We start from the raw sequence: 15,463 nt of genomic DNA, 5'->3' as shown, positions 1-15,463 counted from the left end.
GGAAGCCAAGATTATGAAGAATGCCGGAGGAAGTCTGGCTTGTTGTGAATGGATGCAGTGGCTGCCTCAGCCTGCCGGAGAGCACCAACCGTAGGCAAGGGGGCCAGGGTCACCTGCCCTGCCGGTCCTGAGGATGGGCCAAGTGACGTGGAAGAGAGCTGCATTTCCTAGGATGGAGGGCTTTCAGTCCCTGGGAATCAAGCGAGAGACTCAAAGAGCGGCGATGCTCCTCTTGATCCCTTCGCCCCCCCTTTTGGGGACGACTCAAGCATTGGGAGGGGCATGTCCCACATAAGAAGCTTTAAGTACTTTTCTGCTATAGAGGAGAATGGGATACAATGGAAGGGAAGGGAAAGGGAAGGAGAGGGAGAAGGAGAAAGGGGAGAGGAAGAAGAGAAGGGAATACTGTAGAATAGGAATAGAAAATATGGAATAGAATAGAACAGAACAGAACAGAATAGAAATAGAAAAAATGGAATGGAATGGAATGGAATGGAATGGAATGGAATGGAATGGAATGGAATAGAATAGAATAGAATAGAATAGAATAGAATAGAATAGAATAGAATAGAATAGAATAGAATAGAATAGAATAGAATAGAATATTAATGGAATGGAATGGAATGGAATGGAATGGAATGGAATAGAATAGAATAGAATAGAATAGAATAGAATAGAATAGAATAGAATAGAATAGAATAGAATAGAATAGAATAGAATAGAATAGAATAGAAAATATGGAATGGAATGGAATAGAATAGAATAGAAAATATGGAATAGAATAGAATAGAATAGAATAGAATAGAATAGAATAGAATAGAATAGAATAGAATAGAATAGAATAGAATAGAATAGAATAGAATAGAATAGAACAGAATAGAATAGAAAATATGGAATGGAATGGAATGGAATAGAATAGAATAGAATAGAATAGAATAGAATAGAATAGAATAGAATAGAATAGAATAGAATAGAATAGAATAGAATAGAATAGAATAGAAAATGGATAGGATAGAATAGAATAGAATATTAATGGAATGGAATGGAATAGAATAGAATAGAAAATATGGAATGGAATGGAATGGAATGGAATGGAATAGAATAGAATAGAATAGAATAGAATAGAATAGAATAGAATAGAATAGAATATTAATGGAATGGAATGGAATGGAATGGAATGGAATGGAATGGAATGGAATAGAATAGAATAGAATAGAATAGAATAGAATAGAATAGAATAGAATAGAATATTAATGGAATGGAATGGAATGGAATGGAATGGAATGGAATAGAATAGAATAGAATAGAATAGAATAGAATAGAATATTAATGGAATGGAATGGAATGGAATGGAATGGAATGGAATGGAATAGAATAGAATAGAATAGAATAGAATAGAATAGAATAGAATAGAATAGAAAATATGGAATGGAATGGAATGGAATGAATGGAATAGAATAGAATAGAATAGAATAGAATAGAATAGAATAGAATAGAATAGAATAGAATAGAATAGAATAGAATAGAATAGAATATTAATGGAATGGAATGGAATGGAATGGAATGGAATGGAATGGAATAGAATAGAATAGAATAGAATAGAATAGAATAGAATAGAATAGAATAGAATAGAATAGAATATTAATGGAATGGAATGGAATGGAATGGAATGGAATGGAATGGAATGGAATAGAATAGAATAGAATAGAATAGAATAGAATAGAATAGAATAGAATAGAATAGAAAATATGGAATGGAATGGAATAGAATGGAATAGAATAGAATAGAATAGAATAGAATAGAATAGAATAGAATAGAATAGAATAGAATAGAATAGAATAGAATAGAATAGAATAGAATAGAACAGAACAGAATAGAATACAAAATATGGAATGGAATGGAATGGAATGGAATGGAATAGAATAGAATAGAATAGAATAGAATAGAATAGAATAGAATAGAATAGAATAGAATAGAATAGAATAGAATAGAAAATGGATAGGATAGAATAGAATAGAATATTAATGGAATGGAATGGAATAGAATAGAATAGAAAATATGGAATGGAATGGAATGGAATGGAATGGAATGGAATAGAATAGAATAGAATAGAATAGAATAGAATAGAATAGAATAGAATAGAATAGAATAGAATAGAATAGAATAGAATAGAATAGAATATTAATGGAATGGAATGGAATGGAATAGAATAGAATAGAATAGAATAGAATAGAATAGAATAGAATATTAATGGAATGGAATGGAATGGAATGGAATGGAATAGAATAGAATAGAATAGAATAGAATAGAATAGAATAGAATAGAATAGAATAGAATAGAATAGAATAGAATAGAATAGAATAGAATAGAATAGAATAGAAAATATGGAATGGAATGGAATGGAATGAATGGAATAGAATAGAATAGAATAGAATAGAATAGAATAGAATAGAATAGAATAGAATAGAATAGAATAGAATAGAATAGAATAGAATAGAATATTAATGGAATGGAATGGAATGGAATGGAATGGAATGGAATGGAATGGAATAGAATAGAATAGAATAGAATAGAATAGAATAGAATAGAATAGAAAATATGGAATGGAATGGAATGGAATAGAATGGAATGGAATGGAATAGAATAGAATAGAATAGAATAGAATAGAATAGAATAGAATAGAATAGAATAGAATAGAATAGAATAGAATAGAATAGAATAGAATAGAATAGAATAGAATAGAATAGAATAGAATAGAATATTAATGGAATGGAATGGAATGGATTGGAATGGAATGGAATGGAATAGAATAGAATAGAATAGAATAGAATAGAATAGAATAGAATAGAATAGAATAGAATAGAATAGAATAGAATAGAATAGAATAGAATAGAATAGAATAGAAAATATGGAATGGAATGGAATGGAATGAATGGAATAGAATAGAATAGAATAGAATAGAATAGAATAGAATAGAATAGAATAGAATAGAATAGAATAGAATAGAATAGAATAGAATAGAATAGAATAGAATAGAATAGAATAGAATATTAATGGAATGGAATGGAATGGAATGGAATGGAATGGAATGGAATAGAATAGAATAGAATAGAATAGAATAGAATAGAATAGAATAGAATAGAATAGAATAGAATAGAATAGAATATTAATGGAATGGAATGGAATGGAATGGAATGGAATAGAATAGAATAGAATAGAATAGAATAGAATAGAATAGAAAATATGGAATGGAATGGAATAGAATGGAATAGAATAGAATAGAATAGAATAGAATAGAATAGAATAGAATAGAATAGAATAGAATAGAATAGAATAGAATAGAACAGAACAGAATAGAATAGAAAATATGGAATGGAATGGAATGGAATGGAATGGAATAGAATAGAATAGAATAGAATAGAATAGAATAGAATAGAATAGAATAGAATAGAATAGAATAGAATAGAATAGAATAGAATAGAATAGAATAGAATAGAATAGAATAGAATAGAAAATGGATAGGATAGAATAGAATAGAATATTAATGGAATGGAATGGAATAGAATAGAATAGAAAATATGGAATGGAATGGAATGGAATGGAATGGAATGGAATAGAATAGAATAGAATAGAATAGAATAGAATAGAATAGAATAGAATAGAATAGAATAGAATATTAATGGAATGGAATGGAATGGAATAGAATAGAATAGAATAGAATAGAATAGAATAGAATAGAATAGAATAGAATAGAATAGAATAGAATAGAATATTAATGGAATGGAATGGAATGGAATGGAATGGAATGAAATGGAATAGAATAGAATAGAATAGAATAGAATAGAATAGAATAGAATAGAATAGAATAGAATAGAATAGAATAGAATAGAAAATATGGAATGGAATGGAATGGAATGAATGGAATAGAATAGAATAGAATAGAATAGAATAGAATAGAATAGAATAGAATAGAATAGAATAGAATAGAATAGAATAGAATAGAATAGAATAGAATATTAATGGAATGGAATGGAATGGAATGGAATGGAATGGAATGGAATGGAATAGAATAGAATAGAATAGAATAGAATAGAATAGAAAATATGGAATGGAATGGAATGGAATAGAATGGAATGGAATGGAATAGAATAGAATAGAATAGAATAGAATAGAATAGAATAGAATAGAATAGAATAGAATAGAATAGAATAGAATAGAATAGAATAGAATAGAATAGAATAGAATAGAATATTAATGGAATGGAATGGAATGGATTGGAATGGAATGGAATGGAATAGAATAGAATAGAATAGAATAGAATAGAAGAGAATAGAATAGAATAGAATAGAACAGAATAGAATAGAATAGAAGAGAATAGAATAGAATAGAATAGAATAGAATAGAATAGAATAGAATAGAATAGAATAGAATAGAATAGAATAGAATAGAATAGAATAGAAAATATGGAATGGAATGGAATGGAATGGAATAGAATAGAATAGAATAGAATAGAATAGAATAGAATAGAATAGAATAGAATAGAATAGAATAGAATAGAATAGAATAGAAAATATGGAATGGAATGGAATGGAATGGAATAGAATAGAATAGAATAGAATAGAATAGAATAGAATAGAATAGAATAGAATAGAATAGAATAGAATAGAATAGAATAGAATATTAATGGAATGGAATGGAATAGAATAGAATAGAATAGAATAGAATAGAATAGAATAGAATAGAATAGAATAGAATAGAATAGAATAGAATAGAATAGAATAGAATAGAATAGAACAGAATAGAATAGAATAGAAAATATGGAATGGAATGGAATGGAATAGAATAGAATAGAATAGAATAGAATAGAATAGAATATTATAGAATAGAATAGAATAGAATAGAATAGAATAGAAAATGGATAGGATAGAATAGAATAGAATATTAATGGAATGGAATGGAATAGAATAGAATAGAAAATATGGAATGGAATGGAATGGAATGGAATGGAATAGAATAGAATAGAATAGAATAGAATAGAATAGAATAGAATAGAATAGAATAGAATAGAATATTAATGGAATGGAATGGAATGGAATGGAATGGAATAGAATAGAATAGAATAGAATAGAATAGAATAGAATAGAATAGAATAGAATAGAATAGAATAGAATAGAATAGAATAGAATAGAATATTAATGGAATGGAATGGAATGGAATGGAATGGAATAGAATAGAATAGAATAGAATAGAATAGAATAGAATAGAATAGAATAGAAAATATGGAATGGAATGGAATGGAATGGAATGGAATAGAATAGAATAGAATAGAATAGAATAGAATAGAATAGAATAGAATAGAATAGAATAGAATAGAATAGAATAGAATAGAATAGAATAGAATATTAATGGAATGGAATGGAATGGAATGGAATGGAATGGAATAGAATAGAATAGAATAGAATAGAATAGAATAGAATAGAATAGAATAGAATAGAATAGAATAGAATAGAATAGAATAGAACAGAATAGAATAGAATAGAATAGAAAATATGGAATGGAATGCAATGGAATAGAATGGAATGGAATAGAATAGAATAGAATAGAATAGAATAGAATAGAATAGAATAGAATAGAATAGAATAGAATAGAATAGAATAGAATAGAATAGAATATTAATGGAATGGAATGGAATGGAATGGAATGGATTGGAATGGAATGGAATGGAATGGAATGGAATAGAATAGAATAGAATAGAATAGAATAGAATAGAATAGAATAGAATAGAATAGAATAGAATAGAATAGAATAGAATAGAAAATATGGAATGGAATGGAATGAAATGGAATGGAATAGAATAGAATAGAATAGAATAGAATAGAATAGAATAGAATAGAATAGAATAGAATAGAATAGAATAGAATAGAATAGAATAGAATATTAATGGAATGGAATGGAATGGAATGGAATAGAATAGAATAGAATAGAATAGAAAATATGGAATGGAATGGAATGGAATGGAATGGAATAGAATAGAATAGAATAGAATAGAATAGAATAGAATAGAATAGAATAGAATAGAATAGAATAGAATAGAATAGAATAGAATAGAATAGAATAGAATAGAAAATATGGAATGGAATGGAATGGAATGGAATGGAATGGAATGGAATGGAATAGAATAGAATAGAATAGAATAGAATAGAATAGAATAGAATAGAATAGAATAGAATAGAATAGAATAGAATAGAATATTAATGGAATGGAATGGAATAGAATAGAATAGAAAATATGGAATGGAATGGAATGGAATGGAATGGAATAGAATAGAATAGAATAGAATAGAATAGAATAGAATAGAATAGAATAGAATAGAATAGAATAGAATAGAATAGAATAGAATAGAATAGAATAGAATAGAAAATATGGAATGGAATGGAATGGAATGGAATGGAATGGAATAGAATAGAATAGAATAGAATAGAATAGAATAGAATAGAATAGAATAGAATAGAATAGAATAGAATAGAATAGAATAGAATAGAATAGAATAGAATGTAGGCCTCAACTTACAACAGTTCATTTAGTGACTGAAGTGACAGCAGCTCTGAAAAGGATGACAAGACCATTTTCCATGCTTACGACTGGGGCAGCATCATCATGGCTACAAGATCAAAATTGAGACACTAGGCAACCGGCTCATGTTTATGATGGCTGCGGTGTCCTGAGGTCATGTGATCTCCTTTTGTGGACCTTCCGACAAGTTGTTGATGATGATGATGATGCGTATGATGGGAACATAACAGAAGTAAACATATACAGACAGTTCACATGATTATAAGTAAAACCTCTGGGGGGGAGGGGCACACAGCAGCGGCCTCCTAACTGGATGTCCAACTCAGCTACGCAGGAGACCCACTTCTGGTGTCGCTTTGTGCAGATCTTGGAAACCGGAGAATGCAAGTCATGGACAGTCCCTCCCACCATGTTTCATAGGTTGCCTATGAGCCCCACAAATGCAACAAGGTGAATATTTCCATCCCCACCGATCCAGGGCAGAGGCACTTCTTCCCGTATCAGACCTAATTCTGTTGAGTGTCAGCCAGACAGAGCGAGGCAGAGGAAAGCCAGGTGGCCTGGCAGAGGGATCACTAATGGTCAGGCCAGAAGAAGGTACCTTGGACGGTCCCTCTCTCCAGGCATTCAAGGGGTTAAACTGGACAGAAGTCAAGTGGATGGCTGGTTTCCATGCTGGCCTAGTCCAGGGGTAGGCAACTTGGGCTCTTTTATGACTTGTGGACTTCAACTCCCAGAATTCCTCAGCCAGCATGGCTCAGCTTGGCAACCCCTCCCTTTTCCCTCAGCGTGACTGGCTCAGGAATTCTGGGAGTTGAAGTCCATGAGAGACAAGGTTGCCTACCCCTGGCCTAGGGGATTTCAGCCTCCTGATGGACTGTCCATGGTGAATAGTGAGGGCTTTGTTGTTCATCATCCTGGACCAGGGGTAGGCAACCTTGGCTCTTTTATGACTGGTGGACTTCAACTCCCAGAATTCCTGAGCCAGCCACGCTGAGGGGAAAGGGAGAGGTTTCCAAGCTGAGCCAAGCTGGCTCAGGAATTCTGGGAGTTGAAGTCCACCAGTCAGAAAAGAGCCGAGGTTGCCTACCCCTGTCCTGTACCATAGCTGAAATGAGAGCTTGTTGTCTTCTAAGGTGGGGTGATATGATATCGCAGAATACTGGTAACCAGGAATCTGAGCCAGTGGAAAGGAAGAATGTCTACGGAGATTCTCCATCTTCAAGGGTCACGGTTGTCCCAAAGGTGCTTTTTCAAGAGGCAACTGGACTTCCTTGCTTTGTTTTTTCCCCTTGAAAAAGTTTCACTTCTTGTCCAAGAAGCTTCTTCAGTTCAGTTCTGCTTCAGAAGTGAAGAAGCTTCTTGGATGAGAAGCGAAACCTTTTCAAGGGGAAAAAGAATCACCTTTTGGAAAAGGGAGCTTTGGATGATAGTGAAGAAACAGACTTTCTTCTGGTCCGTAACCACCCCAAGTCCTGTTCTTCTTCTTTCAATGCTGGTTTTCAGAATGCGACGGACTTGTAGGGACGATGTTCCTTCCCTTGGCACCAGCCCAGAAGAATTGACCTGAGGCTGTGATTGAAGGGATTTCGAGGCATTTATGAAAAAAAAACAAAAAACGCTCCAAATTGTTGCAAGGAAGGTCTCCTCTCTCTCTCCATCCTTCTTGGCTAACCCTTTCAAAGATCGGTTTCTGCTGCCTTGGATTGAGTTGCAGAAGAATGTCAACGGAGTCAGATGGGAAGAATCGAATTCATCGTGGAGTCTGGCGACGGCCCAGCTCCCAGGGGGTCTCTGGGAAGCCCACGTTCTTGGCCCAGGCAAAGCCCACCAACATCTGTCCTGCCATCCGGAAGTCAGAAGTGTTGCTAATGTCTCCAGGCTGGGATTATTTCAAGAGACCCTGAGAGACACTGGGGTGGTCTTCTTCTTCTTCTTCTTCTTCTTCTTCTTCTTCTTCTTCTTCTTCTTCTTCTTCTTCTTCTTCTTCTTCTTCTTCTTCTTCTTCTTCTTCCTTCCTCCTCCTCCTCCTCCTCCTCCTCCTCCTCCTCCTCCTTCTTCTTCTTCTTCTTCTTCTTCTTCTTCTTCTTCTTCTTCTTCTTCTTCTTCTTCTTCTTCTTCTTCTTCTTCTTCTCCTTCTCCTTCTCCTTCTCCTTCTCCTTCTCCTTCTCCTTCTCCTTCTCCTTCTCCTTCTCCTTCTCCTTCTCCTTCTTCTTCTTCTTCTTCTTCTTCTTCTTCTTCTTCTTCTTCTTCTCCTTCTCCTCCTCCTCCTCCTCCCCAAAATTGTGATGTTAGCTAGTTTGGGTCATGAAACATCTGCAAGAAAAGGTATGAGGGCCTCAGATATGGTCGCCATCTTGCTTTTTGACATCCCTAGAGGATGCCTATGCTGGCTAAACAGAAAAAAACCACAGCCAAGAGAAAGTGGCTTAACAGAATGACAGAGCTGGAAGGGACCTTGGAGGTCATCTAGTCCAACCCCGGCTTGAGCAGGAGAACCTCTACCATTTCAGACAAATGGTTGTCCAGTCTCTTCTTAAAAACCTCCACTGATGAGCACCCACAACTTCTGGAGGCAAGGAGTTCCACTGGTTCATTGTTCTTATTCTCCTTCATTGTTCTTATGGTCAGGAATTTTCTCCTTAGTTCTAGTCTGGTTTGATTAGTTTCCATCCGTTGCTTCCTGTCCTGCCTTCAGGTGCTTTGGAGAATAGGTTGGACCCCCCCTCCTCTTCCTGTGTGGGGGCTCCTCAAATACTGGAAGACTGCCATCATGTCGCCCCTAGACTAGACCTATCCAACTCCTGCCATTTTCTTCGTAGGTTTTAACTTCCAGCCCCCGGATCATTTTCGTTGCTCTTCGCTGCACTCTTTCCAGAGTCTCAACATCTTTTCTTAGAGTGTGGTGACAACAACAGGATGTTGTGGTGACCCAAACTGGATGGCCTGAAGGTCAGCCAGCCAAGCATTTCCACACCAGGCACTGATTCCCTTCCACTGCTGCACGCCTTTCTACTTTTTGGGAAGCCGGCCCGGTAATTGTGCAATCTGTGCCTGCTATTTTTCATCGCTCGCCCCGCTGGCCATAGTTTGACCTCCCCTTGTCCTTGTTTCCTACTCACTGGGTGATCTCACGGGCCTATTAGATTCCACCTTTCCTGAATCCTGCAGTGAGCAAGGCTTAGGGGGAGAAATATTTCCCTCTGGATGAAGGGGAAGCAAAACAAGAGGCCTCTTCCAGAGGGAAGAGGGGAAGACTGGCCAGACAAAGCAGGAAGAATGCAACCTTGGGCAGATGCCTTCACCCAGACGTCCCGGTGTTGGCCAGGCCACCAAAGCTCTAGAAGATCCGTGCAAAGGGCGGGGGGGGGGGAGCGCGCTGGGCTTCAGATCGTCTAATGAGGAAGAATTCACAAGCAGTCGCTGCTACCGAGTGGAAAAATGTGTTGGCCACAAAGGCAGAGCTGTTTGCCAAGCGTCATGATTCACTCCTGACTCATAAATAATGGGTCCCCGAAGCCCCAGGCTGTACGAGGGGCCTGTCTCGCACCAGAAATTTATTAGAAAATGGAGCTAAATCATTAGTGGGGACCAGCGCTCTTACTGGAAAGCTGAAACCACATTGCTTCAGAAAAGGTCAGAAGCTATTTCCACAAGAATTTAGACACAACATTATTGCCGTTTCAAAACTTTCATCTTTTCGCGCCCGGCAGAAGAGGGAACCCTCCCTTTAGTTGCCAGAGGGCTGGAGAGGGCCCCGTCCTTCTCCGCGCGTCGCTCCCTCGCCATCCGGCGGGCGGACGAAGAAAGCAGGTTTGCAGAAGGCTGGAGGGGGCCCAAAATTAATGGGATTTGTCCCTCCGCACGCGAGCACCCACACCCACACCCACACACCCACACACACCCCAGTACAGATAGACCTCGACTTACGAGCCCAAAATTTATATCGCTGAGTGAGAGTTTGGGCCCATTTTACGCCCTGCCTTGTCACGGTGCTTAAGTGAATCACTGCAGCTGATGCGTTAGTCTCAATCAATCAGAACAGAGCTGGGAGGGACCTCGGAGATCATCTAGTCCAACCCCCTGCTCAAGTGACTGTCACACGGTCATTACCACGAGTCATAAAAACTTGGCTATTCCAGCTTGCCGGCCTGGACTGAGGGTTTTGGGTTCAGGTTTTAATTTTTAATTATTTTGGGGCTATTTAATTTAATTTAATTTTAACCTGTATATACTGTACTGTTTTAATTTGCCCTGTAAACCGCCCGGAGTCCCTCGGGAAAAGGGCGGTATATAAATCTAAATTTAAAATAAATAAATAAATAAATAAATAAATAAATAAATAAACAAATAAACAAATAAATAAATGAATCCAGCTTCCCCTGTTGAATTTGCTCATCAGAAGGTCGCAAAAGGGGATGACGTGAGTCCCCGGGACCCTGCGACCATCATAATTATGAGTCGGTTGCCAAGTGTTTGAATTTTGCATCGTGTGACCACAGGGTTGTAAGTGTGAAAAATGCTTATAATTCACTTTTTTCACTGCCATTGTAAATTAGGTCACTAAGCAGACTGTTGTAAGTTGAGGACTGCCTGTAGCTCCCACTGTAGCTTGGCACTGGCTCTGCCCCACCAGAGTTGGCGGTGGGTGATGGTTTCCGGAGTTCTGGACTTCCAGCATTCTCAACCGTGGCGACGCTGGGAACAAATGTCATTGTCTTTCATCCTTTGTCCTTTTAACTGTTTTTCAAAATATATTTATAACTGTTTTTATATTTCTATTTTTTATTACAAAGCTGCTTTGGAGAGCGAGATGGCCAGTGTATTAAATAAATAAACATAAATAAATAAAGTGAATAAATAAATAAGTAAATAAATAAATACTGTACAGTAAATAAAAATATTCTTATGGCTGGCTCAGGGAATTCTGGGAGTCCAAGTCCACAGGTTGTAAAGGGGCCAGAGATGCTCACCCTGATCAAAAAGGTGCCTCCTCAGGGTGCCGCCGGTCACTGAGTGGTCACTGAGCCTGCCCTGTGGAACGACCTGCCTGTGGCACTCCGGACCACCCCCGCCGGGACCTAAAAACCTGGTTGTTTGATTTTATATTTAGGCTATTGTTATTTAATCCTATTTTAATCTTAATTTTATCTTAATTTTTGTACTGTTTTAACTGTTTTTAACCTTGCCCTGTAAACCGCCCTGAGTCCTTCCAGAATAGGGCGGTATAGAAATCTAAACAATAATAATAATAACAATAACAACAATAACAACAACAACAACAACAACAACAACAACAACAACAACAACAATAATAATAATAATAATAATAATAATAATAATAATAATAATAATAATAATAATAATTTTCTACAGGAAATCTTCTTTGATTAAACACAGCGGAACAAGGGATGGGAGGAAGGCAGGAGAAAATATGCTGATGGAGGAGCGATGAACAGAGGAGGAGAGAGAGAAGCAACAGAAATCAACAGATCAATTTTTCCTTGAACTCTCACTCTTTGTAGTGAGCATCTGGGTCAATATAAGCTACCTGAGCAGTGTTTGTGCAGCATATTTCAAATAAGAAGACCCCCTAGAGTGTATTATAATGTGTTGTGATGACCCTGTGCTCCTTGCGGTCACATCAGACGGAGTAGAAGAAAAGGGAGAATTCTGGGAGTTGAAGTCTATATATCTTAAAGTGGCCGTGGTTGAGAAACACCAGCTTAGGCTGGATGATACCAATTCTATGATCTTGCAGCTGCTACAATTGCTTTAACATTTGTTTCCTGACCATAACATACTCATACGTTATGTATATGTAGAGGGGTAGGTCTATACATATGTTGCATACAGTATGTTTAGGTGTGTCCCGTGTACGTGTTTCACTTTGAGAGCAGGCAACTAAATTTCATTTTTGATGTGTGTCACTGTGCCTACAGTAAAAAAATGACAATAAAGGTTATCTTATTTTATCTTAACTTACGTTGCACGCCGTTTGGCCCTCATCTCCCTGGCCCAGCCATTACTCCAGGCAACGATCCTAAATACTAGCCAAAAGATAATTGGCATAGGGTCTTTTGCTTGTGCGGGGGGGGGGTTGGACTAGAAGACCTCCAAGGTCCCTTTCAACTCATTTATTCTCTTATGTCCCTTCAAGACCATCTCAAAAGGGGGAGAACTCCAAGGAACAAGTGGCAGGAACTTATACGTGCCCCAGGTTTGTGCAAGGGCACAAGTTGGCCAACACTGTGGTAGGAGAGCCCTCCCCTTGGGTTGGCCAGCCGGCCCGGCGAAAGAGCTGGCCACTGGAGGAGCAGAAGTCGAGATCTGGGTTTGTATATTTAAGCTGGCATCTTGTTCCATAATAACAATAACAACAATAATAATACAGTTGGAAGGGACCTTGGAGGTCATCTAGTCCAACCCCCTGCTCAGGCAGGAAACCCTATACCATTTCGGACAAATGGCTGTCCAGTCTCTTCTTAAAAACTTCCAGTCTTGGAGCATTCACTGCTTCTGGAGTCAGGTTGTTCCACTGGTTAATTGTTCTGACTTGTCAGGAAATTCCTCCTTTAATTCCAGGTTGTTTTTCTCCTTGATGAGTTTCCATCCGTTGCTTCTTGTCCTGCCTTCTGGTGCTTTGGAGAATAGCTTGACTCCCTCTTCTTTGGGGCAGCCCCTGAGATACTGGATCACTGCTATCCTGTCCCCCCTTGTCCTTCTCTTCATTAAACTGGACGTACCCAATTTCAGCAACCGTTCCTTACCCGTTTTAGCCTCCAGTCAATGGAGAGGACATTTCCTTTCCGTCCTTTGCGACCTGGTCCCTGGAGACACGCGATGGGCCTCCCTCGGGCCATCCGTCCAAGGCCTGCCTCAGAGTAGTTAAGCTCCCACATCAAGCGCCTGGCCTGGTCAGAAAGAGAAACGTAATCCAAGCTATTTCTCTGAAAAATTACATAGCCTGACATTTTACACCTGTAATTATGATAAAGGTTCCCTGAGGAAGCCTGCCAAGCTGGCTGTGAAATAAATTATATTCACCCTTCTCTCCCAGGGGTTCCCAGAGCAGAGCCAGCCCATCAATTAGAGCCGGGACAGAGCCCGGGCTGTGCCATCCTGCACAGCCAGAGCCTTCGCTGGCAGGGGAACGGCGGCGGCTACTGGGCCTCCGGTCTGGATGCCTCCTTGGGAGAAGCAGCAGCAGCAGCGGCACTGGAGAACTTGAAGGAAGAAGCGGGGGGGGGACCGCGAAGAAGCAAATCCCCTTCGCTTCAGCAAACTGCCACCCCAGAAGTTGGCCTGCAGTGGTGGAAGGTCCGACTATGAAGAAGATTTCGTAGATCCGTGTTGAAATGAGGGCTCCTGGGTGCTCTCTGAGCTGTGTGGTTTCCTTGCAGACGTTTCATGACCCAACTAGGGAACATCTTCAGGACTAGAAGGGAGGGGGGATTGTGGAGAGGAGGAGGAGGAGGAGGAGGAAGACTGGGGGGGGGGGTCCTTGGTGCTCTCTGAGCTGCGTGGTTTCCTTGCAGACGTTTCATGACCCAACGAGGGAACGTGGTCAGTAAAATGATGCTATTGCTTAGTTTGGGTAATGAAATGTCCGCAGGAAAACAAAGAAAATCAGGACCCCACAATTCTCCTCTTCCTCTTCCTCCCCCTCCCCCTCCTCTTCCTCCTCCTCCTCCTCCCTGCAACCTCACTTCCTTCTGGCACTGATGATGTTGCCTAGTTGAAACGTCTGCAAGGAAACCATCAAGCTCAGAGAGCCCCACAGTCCTCCTCCTCCCCTCCTCCCCTCCCCCTCCTCCTCTTCTCCCTCCCTCTGTCCTCTTCCTCTCCTTCTATCTGCAAATTCCTTCTAGCACTGATGATGTTCCCTAGTTGGGTCATGAAATGGCTGCAAGAAAACAACCCAGCTCAGAGAGCACCAAGGACCCCACAGTCCTCCTCCTCCCCTCTCTTCAATCTCCCCTCTCCTCTCGCACTGATGCTGTTACCCAGTAGGGTCATGAAATGTTTGCCAGAAAACCGCCAAGTTCAGAGACCACCAAGGGCCCCTCATTTCAATCCTGAGCTACAAAGCTTCTCCTTTCCCAGCACAAGCCCAGAGACGGAGGTCCTGAGGCCTCGGGTCCGACTCCTGGATATTTCCAACTTGAGGAAGAGAATCCAGAACTTTCCTTCTCTGGCACGAGACCATCCGGTGGAGGGGAGGAGGGCAGAGCGTGAAGCCAAAGAATAAGGAAAGCTGAATTTCAATGAGAACCCTGACAGCTTTTCCCAGGCACTCGCCATCATAAATCTACCCTGGCACCGTCAGAGGCATAAAGCATGTTGATGAAACGCCAACAGGAAAACCATATTTATGGGGATGATTTGTTGATTCGGAATCTCTAAACAGTCTGGCCGGCAGTAAAGCTTGTGTGGCTGGCCTGATTTAGAGCGAGGCTGAGGCTGCTTTCCCAAATACTCTTGTCTGTAAACCCGAAGGTGAAGGAGAAGGAAACCAAAGATTCGGGATGGGACCTTGGTGTCGCTTCAGGAAAAAGTTACCTTCACTTGGCCGTGACGACTGTGCTATCCGGGGCAGCCCTCAGGCCCGTCCTTTGGAGGGAACGACAAACCCGGTCTACGACAATTCGCCATGGCCAACTCACCGTGGCCAACAAAACCATTTTTCTGACTAGGGCATTTTTCTATTCTGTTCTGTTCTCTTCTGTTCTCTTCTTCCATTCCTACTTGTATTCTATTCTGTTCTGTTCTGTTCTGTTCTCTTCTGTTCTGTTCCATTCCGTTCCGTTGCGTTGCATTCCGTTCCGTTCCATTCCATTCCATTCCATTCCATTCCATTCCATTCCATTCCATTCTATTCTATTCTATT

This window comes from Vipera berus (genome assembly GCF_964194415.1).
Source record: "Vipera berus genome assembly, chromosome: 7".
In the NCBI taxonomy this organism is placed as follows: domain Eukaryota; kingdom Metazoa; phylum Chordata; class Lepidosauria; order Squamata; family Viperidae; genus Vipera; species Vipera berus.
Note: the sequence above shows the minus strand (reverse complement) of the source record.